Source organism: Panthera tigris, chromosome A2, assembly GCF_018350195.1.
Source record: "Panthera tigris isolate Pti1 chromosome A2, P.tigris_Pti1_mat1.1, whole genome shotgun sequence".
Lineage (NCBI taxonomy): Eukaryota > Metazoa > Chordata > Mammalia > Carnivora > Felidae > Panthera > Panthera tigris.
The window spans coordinates 167130470-167147601 of record NC_056661.1 but is presented as its reverse complement, the minus strand read 5'-3'; the positions used below and the strand labels follow the sequence as shown (position 1 = coordinate 167147601).

Below are 17132 nucleotides of genomic sequence, written 5' to 3'. Positions count from 1 at the left end.
ATTGGTATTATTTTCTTAATTTCTCTTTCTGCTTCTTCATTATTAGTATACAGAAATGAAACAGATTTCTGCACATTGGTCTTTAAAAAAATTTTTTTTTTACATTTATTTATTTTTGAGAGACAGTGAGAGGATGAACAGGGGAGGGGTAGAGAGAGAGGGAGACACAGAATCAGAAGCAGGCTCCAGGCTCTGAGCTGTCAGCACAGAGCCTGATGTGGGGCTTGAACCCACAAACAGTGAGATCATGACCTGAACCAAGTTGGACGTTCAACCGACTGAGCCACCCAGGCACCCCTGCACATTGGTCTTAAATCCTGTGACTTTACTGAATTTATTTATCAATTCTAGTAGGTTTTTTTGTGTGGAATCTTTAGGGTTTCCTATATATAGTATCATTTCATGTGAAAATACTGAAAGTTTTACTTCTTTCTTACCAATTTGGATGCCTTTTAAGAAATTTTTTTAATGTTTTAATTTATTTTTGAGAGAGAGAGAGAGCGAATGTGAGCAGGGGGAGGGGCAGAGAGAGAGAGGGAGACAGAATCTGAAGCAGGCTCTATGCTCTGAGCTGTCAGCACAGAGCCCAATGTGGGACCAGAACTCACTAACCATGAGATCATGATCTGAGCCGAACTTGGACACTTAACCAACTGAGCCACCCAGGCACCCCTGGATGCCTTTTATTTCTGATTGCTGTGGCTAAGGCTTCCAGTAGTATGTTGAATAAAAGTGGTGAGAGTGGACATCTCTGTCTTGTTCCTGACCTTAGGAGAAAAGCTTTCAGTTTTTCCCCATTGAGTATGGCTGTGGGTTTTTTATATAAGACCTTTATTATGTTGAGGCATGTTCCCTCTAGACCTACTTTGTTGAGGGTTTTTTGTTTTTATCATGAGTGTATATTGTACTTCGTCAAATCCTTTTTCTCCATCTATTTAAATGATCATACAGTTTTTATCCTTTCTCTTATTGATGTATCACGTTGAGTGATTTGTGAACATCCAACCACCCTTGTATCTAGAACTAAATCCTACTTGATCATGGTGGTGAATGGTTTTTTTAAAATGTATTGTTGGATTGGGTTTGCTAGCATTTTGTTGAGGATTTTTGCATCTATGTTCATCAGATGTTTTGGCCTTTAGTTTTCTTTTTCTTATGGTGTCTTTATGTGGTTTTAGTATCAGGGTAATGCTGGCCTCATAGAATGAATTTGGAAATTTTCCTTCCTCTTCTAATTTTTGGAATAGTTTGAGAAGAATAGGTATTAACTCTTTTTTAAATGTTTAATAGAATTCACCTGTGAAGCCATCTGGCCCTGGACTTTTGTTTTTTGGGAGTTTTTTGATTGCTGATAAAATTTCATTGCTGGTAATCAGTCTCAAATTTTTTCAATTAAAATTTTTATATTTCTTCCTGCTTCAGTTTTGGTAGATTATTTGTTTCTAGGAATTTATCCATTTCTCCTAGGCTGTTCATTTTGTTGGCATATAATTTTTCATAATAATCTGTTACAATTGTTTGTAGTTCTGTGGTGTTGGTTGTTATTTCTCCTTTTCCATTTGTGATTTTGTTTGAGTCCTCTGTCTCTCTCTCTTTTTTTTTTTTCTTTTGAGTCTGGTTAGAGGTTTATTAATTTTCTTGATCTTTTCATAGAATCAGCTTCTGATTTCACTGATCTGTTCTGTTGTCTTTCTAGTTTCTATATAATTTATTTCTGTTCCAATCTTTATTATTTTCTTCCTTCTGCTGGTTTTGGTTTTTTCTTTTTTTTTTCTAGCTCCTTTAGGTGTAAGCTTAGGTTGTTTATTTGAAATTTTTCTTGATTCTTGAGGTAGGCCTGTATTGCTATAAACTTCCCTCTTAGAACCCCTTTTGCTGCATCTCAAAGATTTTGGCCCATTGTATTTTCACTTTCATTTGTTTCTGTGCAGTTTTTTATTTTTTTGACTTCTTGGTTGGCCAGTTCATTGTTTAGTAGATGTTATTTAACCTCCATGTATTTGTGGTCTTTCCAGATTTTTTTCTTATGGTTGATTTCTACTTTTATAGTGTTGTGGCAGAAAAGATGCATGGTATGACTTTGATCTTTTTGAATTTGCTGACACTTGTTTTGTAGCCTAATTCATGGTCTTTTCTGGAGAATGTTCCATGTGGCCTTGAAGGAATATGTAGTCCCCTGTTTTAGGATGGAATGTTCTGACTATATCTGTTAACTCCATCTGGTCCACTGTGTCATTCAGAGGCACTCTTTCCTTGTTGATTTTCTTTTTGGATGATTGTTCCATTTATCTTAGTGGGGTGTTAAAGTTCCCTATTATTATGGTTTACTATGGATTATTTCCTTTATGTTTATTATTAACTGTTTTATGTGTTTGGGTGCTATCATGTTGGGTGCATAAATATTTGCAATTATTGTATCTTCTTGTTGGATTGTCCCCGTTAGGATTATGTAGTGTCCTTCTTTGTGGAGATATTTTAGATGAAATCATGTGCACAAGAGCATAATAATTACCAAACTATTGGGCTTTCAAGCACATGCCTGTTGAATAAATAATACAGGTAGTAAAAATCTTTTACAGTTCAATGAGACTCTACACAAGGTAGATTTTCTGTCTGTCTATGCTGGTTGTAAAAGTCTTCTCTTTCAAAAATGGTCTTTGAAACAGAGACTACTCCTTGCTTCTAGATTTGGAGACAGTAAAATAACGAAATGCTAAGCTTCCAAAGACTTTAAAACATTCTTTGCAGTGTTAGAAATCTCTTGTTGGTGAATACTGGCCAAGTAAAGCCATGGAGGGCTTGTTAATTGTACTGTTTACTTGGCATGCTCAAGATAAATATATCATTTTAATTCTGCTTGGCAGTGCACTGCTGACTGGCCTCTTGGCATGAAGTGTAGGAGGAAGGTCTGTGCAAATCAGTATCAATTCTTTAGAAGTAACGAGGGAAAGAAAGAGCTGCCGCTCATTTGACTTTCCACTTTAACAATGTTTTTGTGAAGCACTGCATTTCTCTGAGTCTTAAGGGCTCCCCAGTGCCCTTGATATAGACTTCCTGCATCTATGATAAGTGATTAAAGGAGAGAAAGGATGTTGGCTTGTTATAGCGTGTGTAATGTTTGCAAAACAGTCGTTTCCTGAAATGGGGCCTTCTTGGCCAAAAGGGCTTCATGTTAGAAAATAGTATCAGGCTGTGCTGTCCTCTCAGTAATATTTCAGAATGGTGGAAGTACACAAAGATGCTTATTGCTAGTCAGTGACAGAAACCACATTGTCCAAGACACATGCTTTTAGTCTGGCCAGTCTTTCCCTCAAAACTTGGCAATGCTGTGGGTGTGCTTAGATGCAATGTTGAAACACAGAATGCTGTAGTAGACAGCAAGAGAAGCAGAGTCACTCACAAACCAGTGCCAGGCTAGCCCCACTCTACACCGGGGTGTAGGGCCTTAACAAGGGCCACCAAGCTGACACTGGCCCAAATCATCATTAATGACCAGTGGGGAAAATTGCAGTGACTCTGTGACCTTTAAACTTTTTGGTAAAAACATTAAAAATTCTTTTACTTCTGGTTATAAATATATAGGGAAGTAAAAACCCTAACATTGCTTTAGTACAGTGTGACTTAACGCATTAGAAACATTGAGAGTGAAAGTGCCCCCGGTCTACTTTGAGCAGCGCTTGCCTTCTTGTATTAGAACTTAACGATCATAAGGAAGTGTCTTTTCTGTGACCTGGGGATTGTCACGCACCTTTCTAGGTTTGGATCAGCTTCCAGGTTTGTCCTTTGCATGTTCAGTGTTGTGGAATATCTCTGAGTGTTCCTTACTGTGAATATTTTTGCTGGCACCACATTCTCGTCTGCACCCTTTTCCTCACAGCCATTCCCTCGTCTATGTGGATGAGCTGTCTTCCCCGAATTCATGCAGCTGTACATCTAGAGTCTCTCAGACGAGGCTGTGTCCATATTCACCAGCCCAGCTGTTTCTCCTCCGATTCCATTGGCCTTTGATTCAAACTTCACTTCCTGTTTTATCAGTTTTCACTTCTTTTCTGCACTTGTCTCTTTCTTGGTCAGTTCTGTCTTTCCCAGTGTCTGTTTCTGTGAAATGTTACGTGGTTTATCACCAGAAGACAAGGAGCCAATGCACCTACATGCTTTGCTGTCTGTGTGAACAGCAAGGATGCAGAGTGACCCATTACTGACAGTCTTTGGAAGAAGTGCCCTGACTGGTCGTGATGCAGCTGTTACGCACACAGTGATTTCTGCCTGCGGACCTGGCAGCAAAGTCTCTCCCTTAGCCATTATCATGGCTAATGTAGCGTGAGAACTGAAATGCGAACCACGGTGTTGGGTGCTGGTGCTGTATAGCTCAACTCTGATAACTATCTGGCATGTTGAACTGGCAGAGTGAGTGTTGCCCTCTGCCATCCCATCCTAGAAGTGGTCCCAGATTGGGGTGATTACTGAGTGTAACTAAACTGTATACATATGTAGAGTGTCTCAGGACAACTTTGATGTGTGGTGTTTATTGGTCATGAAATCACTACCAAAGTTGATGTGGAAGAGAAGAAAGCCAGAACTCAGCGGTTGCTACCAGGGATGCCAGAGATGGAAATGACAGTAAAAGTGGCTCCAGGATGTGGGACCCCGGAGGGGCAGGTGCAGGAACTTCCAGCTCTTAACAGCCTCGGTATCTTTGAGGTGACCTCTTAGTCCCTATGGATAATGCTCTTTCATTGAAGATCCTTGTAGAGGGATTTCATGAGCTACTGTGATATCACCTCTTGGTGACTAAATCGAGGGTAAATCACTCTGATTAGTTTAATTTTCCTTCAGAAACCTTCTCATTTATCATGCAGAGAGCCTGGTTGAGGGTCTTTGATGCAGGGTCTCCTCATGTGTGGGATGATGATGAGTCACTGTAGGGTGGGGAGGAAGGTGTCAGAAATAACCTAAGATGGGAACTGGCATGTAATTTGTGTGCACAGAATAGGTGCAGGGTTCTAAATCTTTACTGCTCCTAGAATCACCTGGGAAGATTTTAATAAAGCTGAAGCCGAAGGTGCCACCAGACGAGTCCCATCAGAACTTGTGGAGGTGGGACTCAAGCATCTGCATCTGAAAGGTCTCAGGTGGGTACTATGTACAAGCCAGAGCTGAGGAGATTGGTGGAGGCTTCGAGGTTAGTGGGCGGGGCTAAGGGGATCCCCCAGACCCTGGTAGCAAAGCCACTGGTCCTCTACCCAGCTACAGCAGGTGGTTTCTTGGAGGTGATCTGCTGGAGGGTTTTGTTTGGCCTTCATTTACTGGATCTCCAACTTTTTACCAATGCAATTGAGAGGTCAGAGTGGTAATTAGAGTGAAAAATGAATTTGGAAACATGAGGTGGGAGGTACAATTTATGACCCTGCAATCAAGTCAGGAAATTAAACTGAACTGCTCAGCTTCTATTAAACAGAGTTACGCCAGAACAGCCCCATGAATCTCAGTGCACATTTTCTAGTCTAGTTGAGAAGGGTCTCTTTCTTGCCCCTCAAATGTGGTTGACTAATAACATTTTCTCCAACAAGCTGGTGGTTGTTCAGTTAGTGTGATGCATTTGGAAAGGATGGACAGTGCGCTGGAAAGCTGTCACTGGTGGGTGTCCTTCCTCTCCCTCCTACCCTGCTGTCCATGGACCCTTCATGGTGTTAGTGGGAACACCGAAGCATTACCCACATTGGTGTGGACCAGGCAGGAGAGTGGTGCCATTTGGACAAGTGTGCTGGACTGAGGAGCCCAGGTGAAGGCTTTGTTGGTCAGAAAAAGGAGGGGGCGGCTTCTTCTTAAAGAGAACTCTCAGTGGGTGGTGCCGATATATTACTTATAGCTGAGCCCAAAGAACACCTGATTTCTTCTGTGGTTCTTCCTCACAGATGCAGTTACACTAGTGAAATTTGGTCCTGGAGGATGTGATGAGATTCTATTTTAAGGCTATTTCTTCTCTCTGTGGTGAAAGCATGAATAGCCATTGTTAACACCCTGCTACCCTCCCCGATCTGTCCTTTTGGGCCCAATGCTTCAGCCCATTAACTTCTTTTAAATTTCTCCCAGGTGAGCACTCCCAGTCAGCTTCTCTGTCACGGTTCAGTGTTGCCCTCCTGGTTCACGGTGTGCTGGTGCTGAGAAACTTGCCTTCCTGTTTGGGGGTTGGTGATAAATAAGTCACTCTGTACATGCCTGGCTTCGGGCTGTTTAGGACTAAGCATCGGATTCCCTATCATTTGAGAGTGCTCTGGTATTCCACATCATGTCAGGTGTGCCGGAAGCATGGCTCACACCCCTGCCTGACTGGAATCACCCTGGGTGGGGTGGGGGGACCCTGGCTTCTCATTCAGGTGCTGTCAGGCCCGGAAGGCCGGGCTCTGTCTGAAGCAGGAGGTCCTCACGGGCCACGCGCACTGGCTGTGCCAGACGGGTGAGCTCCCAAGTTTGCAGGTAACCCTGTCACTTAGGGCTCAGAGACTTCAAGTATGTGCCTAGCACCCTTGGCTAATAACTCATTTCTGACCCACAGGGGTCCTCCCACAGTGCTTTCTCCAGGAAACAGCCAGCGGCCTTGTTGCCGCGGTGACCAGGGAGCACTCCAGCTAATGTTCTTGTTTTGGCTGTGCTCTGGGAGTGCAGCTTGGAAAATGCCAAAGGGTGGGTTGTTATTGCTTTATTAACTTCAGGTCCAGATCAGGCAGTGGGAAGAGGAGGAAGCAGACCAGATGCATTGTAGGTCCACTTGCATTGTGTTTGCTTGAAGGTAATGTTTTATTTTTGTGTGTATTTTGTTAAAATGCTAAGTGAACTGTGTAGGAAATTTATACATACGCTAGGAATTAAATTCTCTTCTTTGGTCTCATACCCTCTACAACTTATTACAAACAAGATACAGTGCACTATTTTGATCCTGAACTAAACTTTAGTTCAAAATTTGTCTTTCTTGCTGTAGATTATCCAATAGGTCTTTACCCAGCTCTCAATCTATTAGATTGGGATAAGAAAATAGATATGCTGTGTGGACAGTGGAGAAGGAATAGCCCTTGAGTGGAAGGTCCGGATGGGGTTGCTAATGGGGTTCCTCCAGGTCTGAACACGCGTGAACCCGTGTCACCTGCACAGCACCCTCGTGAGATGGGGGTATGGTCCTCCTGGTTCACAGAGCCTGAAGAGGCAGGTTGCTACCTTACCTAGGGTCGCACAGACACTCCATCGAGGTGTGCCCTAGAGCCCCTGCTTACCTGGCTGTGTTGCCTCCCAGTAGCTTCACCCTAGCCTCCAGAGCAGTGGGGGAACCTGCCCTCTGTGGGTGGGGGCTGGGGGAGCCCTGACCTGGGGGTGCAGCTGGCACTCCAGGGGAGAGCCTGACTTCTGTGGGTGAGACTGGAACTTTGGGGTGGCCCTGACCTCAGTATGTCGGGGGTGGGTACTGACCTCCAGAAGATAGCCCAGCTTCCAAGGGAGCCCTGACCCCAGAGGGCTCCTGACCTCTGGAGGAGCTTCTTGTCTTGGGCTCCTGAGGTGGGCAACATAAGCCTCGGTGGTGATTTTTCCACCTTAATAGACTGTAGTGGATTGACTGTTAGTGGAGCTTCCCAATGTGAAGTACAGAGTGCTTTGAATAGATACAGAGGGTAAATCAGTGTTGATCTTTTCTGACAGCCGCCACTGTTACCAGGGGGCATCACCTCTTAGGAATCAGAAGGGGCTTTCCTCTGGCACAGCTGGACCTTTCCCTGGAATAAAATTGGGGGTGATGGTAGTGGGTCTCCAGGCGACCTTGCTGCCCTGGTGGGAAGAGTGAGTGCGTTAGGTTGAAGCTGCCAAGCGCATGGGGACATCTGGGGGCTTACCTTGGCCCATGTGCTGTCAGCAGTGGGAAGGGGCTCCACCTACAGTGGGCAGGCTGCCAATCCATCCCTAAGATGCACAGCTGATGGCCACACCTCATCTGTGATTTGATTCTGTGATCCTTTATTTATTTACTTTAAATGTTTATTTATTTTGAGAGAGAGAAAGAGAGGGAGGGAGGGGTAGAGAGAGAGAGAGAGGGAGAGAGAGAATCTCAAACAGGCTCCATGCTGTCAGCGCAGAGCCCTATGTGGGGCTTGATCCTATGAACCATGAGATCATGACCCAAGCTGAAATCAACAGTTGGATACTTAACCCAATGAGCCACCCAGGTGCTCCTGATTCTGTGATCCTTTAGAGGAGAACACCCAACATCTGCTATCCTCATAGAAGAAACAGATTCTATTATTTTTTAAAAAAATAATGAGCTTCCTGGTGCTGGATAGGAAATTTTATTAACAGACAGTACACTAACAAGTGCTGATCTCTTGGCCTGAAAATAGTTGTTTTTAGATGCTATTTAGAGATGATTACAAATGTGAGGTTCCTAGCAGCTCCTAAGGCAGGACATTGCATAGCATCCTGACCTGAGAGGTATGATGCTGTCCCATTCACAGTTGCACTTGCAGACCCTGTGGCTGCAAACCATCATTGCTATTGGTCCTTACTCAGCTCAGGTGAGCTTCAGAGGTAGAGAGATCTTGTGGGCATGGATCTATCAGGAAACTGCCCTTCCATTGGTCTCGTGGTTCAGGGCACCTCAGCCTGATCTCACATACGCATGAGGCTGAGAACGTGGGCGAGGGGTCTGGGGAGTGAGTTCCTCAGAGACTACTGTTTCTGAGCTTCCTCCATCCCAACTTTGGAAAAGACTGAGGAAGTATGACCTTCGAACCCAAGCCTGGTGAGGGTCTTTGATGACTCAGCCAGTTTGATATGGTTTCATCCAGATGTCGAGGACTGGCACCTGATTGTGGCATGAGGTCTGGCCTCCGATCCCAAGAGGGCAGGACACGCCTGGCAGATTGCTCGAGGGTGGAACTGACCCCAAAGTTGGTTAGGGCCGGAGTGACTTTTTATTTTTTATTTTTTTTAAATATGAAATTTATTGTCAAATTGGTTTCCACACAATGCCCAGTGCTCATCCCAACAGGTGCCCTCCTCAATACCCATCACCCACCCCCCAAGGGCTGGAGTGACTTCTTATTCCATGTGTGCCGTTTGGAAGAGTGATGACAACAGGTGCCTGGAAGGGCATGGAAACGTTGCTAGGAAGAGCTCAGGTGGAAGAAGGAGCCACGAGAGACCCACAGCTAAGAGGAGTGTGATTTCTGATTTCATGGGCCTTCATACATCCTCACACAGATGCGGGAAGAAACACTGCCCCCCCCAACTGAAAAAGCTCAAAGAAATGTGGGACAAAAATAAAATTGAGTTTTGATCATGTTGTACATGTTGAGTTTGTTCACTGGCTTACCGCCAACTCCACAGATTACTGAGTGTCTGCTCTATAAAAAGATTATGCTGTATTCTGGGGAAATAAAGGAGAAAAATGGGGTCTTGGGAGAGCTCACAACAGTGGGGAGGAGACTTCCCAAAGAGAAGATGGTCCTGTTTGTATTACGACAGCCCAGGCTGTCAAATCTTTGAGGTGTAGCACCATGAAAGTGGCTTCTCACGCATATTCTGTGTCTCATGGGTCCATTGGGACATTCATCCCACACCATCATGTGGGGATGCAATGACCCAGGAGCATCACATGCCTTCATCCCTGTGTTCTGTGTGTCTCTTCTTAGAAGGACACTAGTCATTGCATTTTGGGCCCACCCCAAATCCAGGATGATTTCATCTCAGGATGCTTACCTAATAACATCTGCAAAGACTGTATTTCTAAGTAAGGCACATTCTGAGGTCCTGATTAGACATAAATTTTGTGGGGACACTATTCAACCCGTTACAGGACCCTATTCCCAAAGGAGTAAAGAGCCACTGACATTTTTGTTCTCACACTAGGGTTGAGGAAATGGATGTTTGGAGAGGTTGGTCTTGCTCAAAGCCTTTATCTTGTTTGGGACACACTGGGAGCCTCTGATGTGCTTCCCAGAGATTAAGTCAGAAGAAATCTTAGCTGGAACTGAAAGTCAGAGAGCCCCTACACCATCACTTTCACTCTGCAGAAGTGGCGAAACTTGTTAGTCTAGAATTACCTGGCAGGACAGTGATGGAATCTGTTCTGTTTTCTCCTTCTGCACCTCCCTCCCCAGGGGACAACATGCATGTTCTTGTTATTGTATTAGGTTGATGCTTTGATATTGGGGAGAGAGCTATAGAAAGAGGATGGTGCTCTTGGGTGGGAGTGTTCACCTGGAGGTGTGGGCATAGGTGACTTGGTGTGGGCTGCATTTTTGTTAAATGGTGCCGGAGAGGGAAGGTGTCCAGAGACCTTGGCAGAGTCACCAGCAAATGCACTCAAGTTATGCATGCGGCCACTGGAAGAAGTCAAAGGGGAAATCTGGATGCTGGGCTGAGTCAGAAAACTACTCAGGTGAGCATCTTAGTGGGTGGAAACCACATAGGCATGCTCCTCGTCTTCTGTGGTTTGCAGGAAACTTTGGAGAACGAGTGCATGGTGTCTCCTCAAAAAGGCAACAGCTTTCTTTCTTCTTAAAACTGGATTTTTGACAGGCAGTGTCAACGCATTTTTTTTCTCAGCTCTTTTCTTCAGTTCTTAAAATACTTCTCAGATCCTGCAGGAAATGATCTGAATGTCTTCACATGTGCGCGGGCCCCTCTTCTTGCCGAGCATTGGGTTTGGAGGAACCCTGAGCTGTCAGCTGGCCAAAACCCTGCCCTTGGGCAGGTGAGGAAGAAAGCCAGCCACATGTTACCTGCTCTCGAGACCTCTTGGCAGGTCCTTGGCCTTCCCTTTCTCATCCGGAGGATTCAGTTGGGTTGGTTCCTAAATTCTGGTACACAGCCGGGTCTCAACAGCTTGAATGTCTGTTCTCTCTGGGCATTTTCTGAAGTTTGGACAGTGGCAGCAGGGGCAGCAGCAGCAGGAGCATTTGTGTGAGTCTATTTCTTTTCAGCAGTGAGCCGCCATTTCCTTTTTTGGGAATGATGGTCTGTGGCTGTCCACGCCTCGCATCTGGATGAGACCTTGGTCCTAAGGATGAGGGCTTGCTGTCCAGCCCAACATGGTGGCGGTGGCTTGAGTACAGATGCTGAGGGGAAGCGCTGCCCATCCCCATCCAGTCCAGCCTTTGGCCTCCCACTTCTCAGAAAGAGAGTGTGGCTGTCCGCGGTCCAGCGGCTGAGTCGTGGCAGAATCCAGCTTAGAAAAAGAACCTTGCATGTGGAAAGCACACCCTGACGGTTTTCTCACACACCCCATGTGCCTCTTTCTAGGCCCTTTGACAGGTTTCATTACTGGTGACTCCCAGCCAGCATTGCTCATGGCTGAGGGACGTGGCGATCGTGTTAAACACATGTAACTGATGGGCAGTTGCATGAACCTTCTCTGTCTGCAGGAATGATCTGAGGGCTCTGGTCAGCCACCCGTCTGTGGGGTGCCACGAGTACAACCTCTTCTCAGGCATGTGTCACTTGTGTAGAGGTTGGCTGGTTTTTCTACCTTGCGGGTGTGACCCTGGGCATTTCTTCAGAAGCCATAGCAGTCCACAGGTCTTAGGTCTGGCTGGAGGCAGAGCTGAAGTGGGAGTCGCCGGTGCATCAGCCCCCAGCGTGGGTCAGTAGTCGGTCGTGGGTCAGGAGGAGGTGGGCTGTGTGATCTGTGCATGTTTCTACGTACACCTCACTTTGCGTCACCAGGTCCAGGAAGCCACAATCACAGGCAGAGTGGATGGCTTCCAGCTGCAAATGTCATCTGGCCAGTCCTAAAGATCTCCCCTTTGCAAGAGTCCCCCTTTTCCCATGCAAGATGCCTGGGTGAGCCCTCACCTCTTCAGCTGGCCATAGATGTGTTATCAGGGCCACCACAGGCTCTGTTAAGTTAAAGGGATAATTGCTTGTAGAATGAGTCCGGGGGTGGCAGGGGCTTGGAGAGAGAAGCTAGTTGCTTGTGCGCAGGCTTTCCTTTGTTTCCTGCCATTTCTGTTGACTTGGAAGTTGCATGGGCCAAGAGGAGTCAGCATGCTCTGACAGGAAAAGCTAGGATCCAGTAGGCAGAGAGGGAAAGATTAGGACCTGAGGTCCCTGGGTGGGGAGAGACACATACTTTGGAACAATGCTGACCACAGCAGATTCCCTCGAGGGTAATGTTCCTCTTAAGAACATAACAGACCCCACCTACTCTCCCTCAGGTTCCCCTCAGGAATTTGACAAAAGACCTAACTAAAAATAAGTAGTAGAGCATAAAACATATGACCCTCAAGGAACACTGTGGCCACAGACCACCCCTCATACAATGGAATGGAGCCAGTCGGGAATGGACAACCCAGCACCTAGAGTTATCAAGCCAATAAGGACCTGAGAAGGATCGAGGGGGAAGGGAAGGAGGGGCGACCCAAACCTTATAGAACAAGGACCCTTGCCTATAGTCACAGGTATTCGCCTTCGAATGCCCCTTCTCTGCAAAGAGAGCCTTCCTATTATTCTTACTTCCTTACACTCTAATAAACTTTTGCCTGCTGCTCATTATATTCTGTGACCATCTCTTCATTCTTCGAGGCGAGACAACGAACCCCGGGTACTGAGGTAAAAAACCCTGCAAGAGTCCAGCATGAAAGAAATGATTACCGGTCACTTTAGGAGGCAGTGGAGGCAAGATCGGAGTCTTTGGTTTTGTCATTTCCAGTTTTGCTCCTTCTCAAGTTCTCAAGTGCCTGTCGGGTGTCAGGTGGCCTGTTGGCCTTTGCGGTGACCCGGGCATCACTGTCCGACTGGACAGAGCTGCTGAGGGACCAGGCCAGGCCAGCCCAGTCCTGACCATGGATGGAGAGGTTGGCCTTGGCCAGCACAGTGGCCAGCTGGTGGGCTGGTGCTTCTTGAAGGAAGCAGGCTGTGCACACGGTATGGCGAACGGGTGTTGGCCCTGAGCACGGTCAAGTGAATGTTAATGCAGAGTGCGGGTGCAGAGATGAGGCCTGGGGGGGGGGGGGGTGGGCGGAAGGCAGAGTTTCTGGGCCAGATGCTACATCTGCTGGCAGGTTGGAAGCACAGAGATGTTCCCTGGGCCGGAGGGTAAACCTGGGATGTTCGTCCATCTGGAGGTGCCCCTTGTTCATCTGTAAAATGGGAATAAAAATGTATAATTTCCGGGTGCTGTGATAATTAGGAACATGCGTGGTGGGAGAGGTAGGATGATTGCCTTTTGATACTTTTTTCTCTTTTAATTAAAGAGGGTAAAGTGATTGCTAGAATGGGTGGCAAATAACTCTGTATCTTCTAAAATGACATTGCTATAACAGACTTTCAAACTGTCTTTGGTAGCTATTGGAATATACAAGCAAATTAATAAAAATATCACTGGGAAGTCCAGTGTTTATGTTAGCAGTATTTATGTTTAAAATGTTTATTTATTTTTGAGAGAGTGCAAGCAGGGGAGGGGCAGAGAGAGGGGGACAGAAGATCCAAAGCAAATTTTTGTGTGAGTCCCCTTCTTCCCCCATCTTTTACAGTTATCACCATAGTCAAGTTGCAAAGAGGTGGTCCTATGTTCAATGTAGTTCTGCAAACACAGGGGAAACATTTATATTATGCAGTTACCTTTTCTTATCATGTGGATTTTTCTGAGCCCACTGAATTACCCATTTTATTAATTTAATTTTGGCACACTTAGGAATAACTGTCATTTTGCAGAAACAAGTAACGAATATCTACTTTCTCCTAGTTTCTCTACCAAAGAGAAGAGCTTCCTGTAAGATGCTAATAATAACAGTTTCACGGGGGGGGGGGGGAGAGAAACCTGTGGGCTGATGCCCTCAGGCACTGATCTCTTCTTCCTCCTTTTCCTTTTAAATTCTGTTTGAAAAATTCCACTATAGAGGGAGCCACTCTAATCTAAACTACCTTAACAAGGTGTGGCCTAGGAAGAGGAAAACCATGCTTTATTTTTTTTTGGTTTATTAAAATTAAGACTATGCATGAATATATTCTTATTAGCTTTTTCATTATTTTATTAATATTTTATGCTGCCTCTGGTGGTGTTTGCTTTCAATCCCAAAGACACTGCAAAGATGTGTTTTGATTATACATATGTTTAAGATTACAGAACCAAGAGTATTTCCTTTCTGATAGAAAAGACCACCAGATGTCAGTGTAACTTAAGGAATAAAAATCTCACACACCAGGTTGGTGCCTTTGTCATTCTTGTCTATGCAGGTTTCTTTCATATTCTGGCTTTTTTTTTTTTTTTTTTCCCCGCATTCTGACTTCTAAAACCAGGAGGAGCTTTAGGGAGCATGCACATATGCCTCTCAAAGACGATAATTGTTAAATGTTGTGGGAGACATCTTCTTGCTTTCATTCTTCTTAAGGTTTCCACATAAATGCGTTGCGAATTCATTCTCCATTCCACTTAGCAGTATGACATTTCAGGATCAAGGTTGTTTTGAGCCATGAGCACAGGCTTCCAGGTCAGGGTCGTGGTGGCACTGTGTCTAGGCTCTTGGGGGTCTTCGGTCTTACTCTGGGCTCAGAGTGTTGAGCTTGTCTGAGGTCCCAGCTGCGGGAGGCTGGTGGGGACAGTTCTCTCTCCACGACCCGGGGTGTGTCCTCGCTTTCTTTTCAGGCGGCACGGACCCGTGGGCTGTATGCTTTGTCTGTTCTGTATTTGTAACATTTCCCCATCACATGCTTGAGGAGAGTCAGATTTGCCCAAAGTCACTTGTCTGTGTGCTTCTGAAGCTTTGTTTTCCAAGCTGTTCGGTGCTGGGTGACAAAAACAGACCTGAAACGACGACACAAAAATCATGACTGTGGTTTGAGTACGGAAGGCATGCATGGAAACCGAAGAAGCCGGTGGTTGGGTGAGCAGGACTGTGGGTGCAGAAGTGACCTTTGAGAGGTGTGCGGGTGGGGGGCCCTGGGAGCGGGACCCAGGCTCAGAGTCACTGAGCACCAGTCACACGGCATGTGGTGTCGAGAGGGTCCTTGGAAGGAGCTGCCAGTGGGGGTCCCTGGAGAGGTGGCCGCCCCTCAGGCGCCAGGTGTGCAGCTTCTTCCCTTCATGTGATCAGCGCACGCTCGGATCCCAGTTCTGTGGCGTGAGGTCAGCATCTACGGCCGTGGCACACCGAGTTTCTACTTCGCACTTCCGAAGGGTCTGGGTTTCCTGAGCAGACTGTCCACGGTCAGACGAGTTTCACTTTTCTAAGACTGAAAAGAACACGAATTTGGGTAAGGTCGGAAAAATACATTCTGAATACATTCAGGAAGTAGTGGATACCGTAGCACTAGATGAATCGTATTTTGCATCAGGGAGAATTGTGTAGATAAGACCCCATGTATCAGAGAAACTCTTGAACCTTGTTTTTGCTACCTGCCGATTCGGAGGTGGGCCTGCAGCTCCCTTTGTGTCTCAGGCCTGTGGTAAGAGAGCGTTTCCTCCAGACGTCTGTTCTGGAGAGGCAAGCATTTCAGGTGTTTTAAGTAAGAAGACCTCAGTCCTGGATGGAGCCTTGGTTTGCAGCCCAAAGGAAAGATTCTGCAGTTTTCCCTCAGGCGGTGCAAACTCTGTGGCCACGTCTAGCCTTGCCTGCCAGCATCTGCATCGCTGGATGGTTTGTGCGGGACCCACAGCTGTGTGTGTGTGCCCCCCAGCTGAGAGGGTCCGCAGTGCCCTCTTTGGGGCAGAGAAGGGCAAGGCAAAACGCAGCTTCCCGGTGGCGGGGGGTGGAGGTGCTGCCTGCCTTCCCAAGACAGGCCTCTCTAGAAGTGTCGGGACCGCGATGGGCTGTCAGATGTCGCTCAGCACAAAGTTGACTTACGGATTGCAGCCAAACCAGTGCCTTGAGCAGGGGTCCCCTGGCGGGGGTGGGGGGGGCTTGCCCCCTGGGGTAGGACTTGTTCCTGGGGAGGGGGCTTGTCCCCTGGGGTGGGACTTGTCCCTGGGGAAGGGGCTTGTCCCCTGAGAAGGAGGCTTGTCCCCTAGGGTGGGTCTTGTCCCAGGGGTGGGACTTGTCCCCTGGGTGGGAGCTTATCCCTGGAGGGGGGCGGGGGGGGCCTGTCCCCTGGGGCGGGACTTTTCCCTGGGGGGGTGGGACTTATCCCTGGGGGGGTGGGGCTTGTCCCTGGGGGAGGGGCTTGTCCCCTGGGGAGGGGACTTGTCCCTGGGGGGAGCTTGTCCCTGGGAGGGGGCTTGTTCCTGGGGTGGGACTTGTTCCGGGGGAGGGGGCTTGTCCCCTGGGGCAGGACTTTTCCCTGGGGGGTGGGATTTATCCCTGGGGGGGTGGGGCTTGTCCTTGGGGGAGGGGCTTGTCCCCGGGGAGGGGGGTCTTGTCTCTGGGGGAGGGCTTGCCCCGGGGGGGGGGGGTTGTCCTTGGGGAGGCTGGAGATGTCTCCATCAGAAGCCTCAGGCCCGTCTCCTGTTCCACAGACCTCTGGCAGAGGTGGGCCACGTCCCTGCAGACTCAGGAGGGGAGCCCTCTTCCCTGAGAGCTGTGCGTGTGAATCAGGGTTGTGGATAGTGTTCTGTCTTCCAGCCAGCTGTTGGGCTGTCATCACTCTAATGGGCTAACGTACCTCCCGGTGGCAACTTCTGTTTGTGCCTCTGAGCTCACAGCATTCCTCATCTTGAATGCTCCTTTGGTGATTAATCTTCAGCTGCCTTGTAGAGACTCTGGTTTTGTGTTTCATCGTGTTGTTCTGGATGTACTCCTCTCCCTTCCCTAGCGTTAGGACATCATATTTGTATCAGTAAAATCGACATTTAACATCTTTGGGGGGATCATACACTCTGATGAAGTGATTTTTATAAAATTAATTTTTCTTCTTGTCACAGTGGTACCTTTCATTATGGAACATTTAGAGAATTCACATAATAAGATACAGGTTGCTGTGGGCTCCCCATCCCAGTATTTTGTTCTTGTTTTCATGTGTGCTTTGTCAGTATTTCCTTTCTTGGTGGATGTGTGAGTATTCACAAATGAAGTCACAGTGAACTTTGTGACTTTCAACCTGCATTTAAAATTTTACTTACTACATAGATTGGTTGATTTTTATGTTAACCTAAGGTAAAGCAAATATCCATTTGCTCCCTTTCAATTTTGTTGATTTTTTCCGAAGTATATTTT

The 17132-nt window shown here is 46.8% G+C and overlaps 1 protein-coding gene and 1 long non-coding RNA gene across 11 annotated transcripts in view; one reads left to right on the top strand and one right to left on the bottom strand.

The window, feature by feature from the left end:
• PTPRN2 (protein tyrosine phosphatase receptor type N2) overlaps nucleotides 1–17132 on the top strand; it is an 809627-nt gene that overhangs the window by 146366 nt on the left and 646129 nt on the right. The window lies entirely within an intron of this gene.
• Nucleotides 14238–16891, bottom strand: LOC122235951. The gene is made up of 2 exons (XR_006214111.1): nucleotides 16582–16891; nucleotides 14238–15216 (listed from the first exon to the last, which is right to left on the bottom strand). It is a non-coding gene; the product is annotated as an uncharacterized LOC122235951 (long non-coding RNA).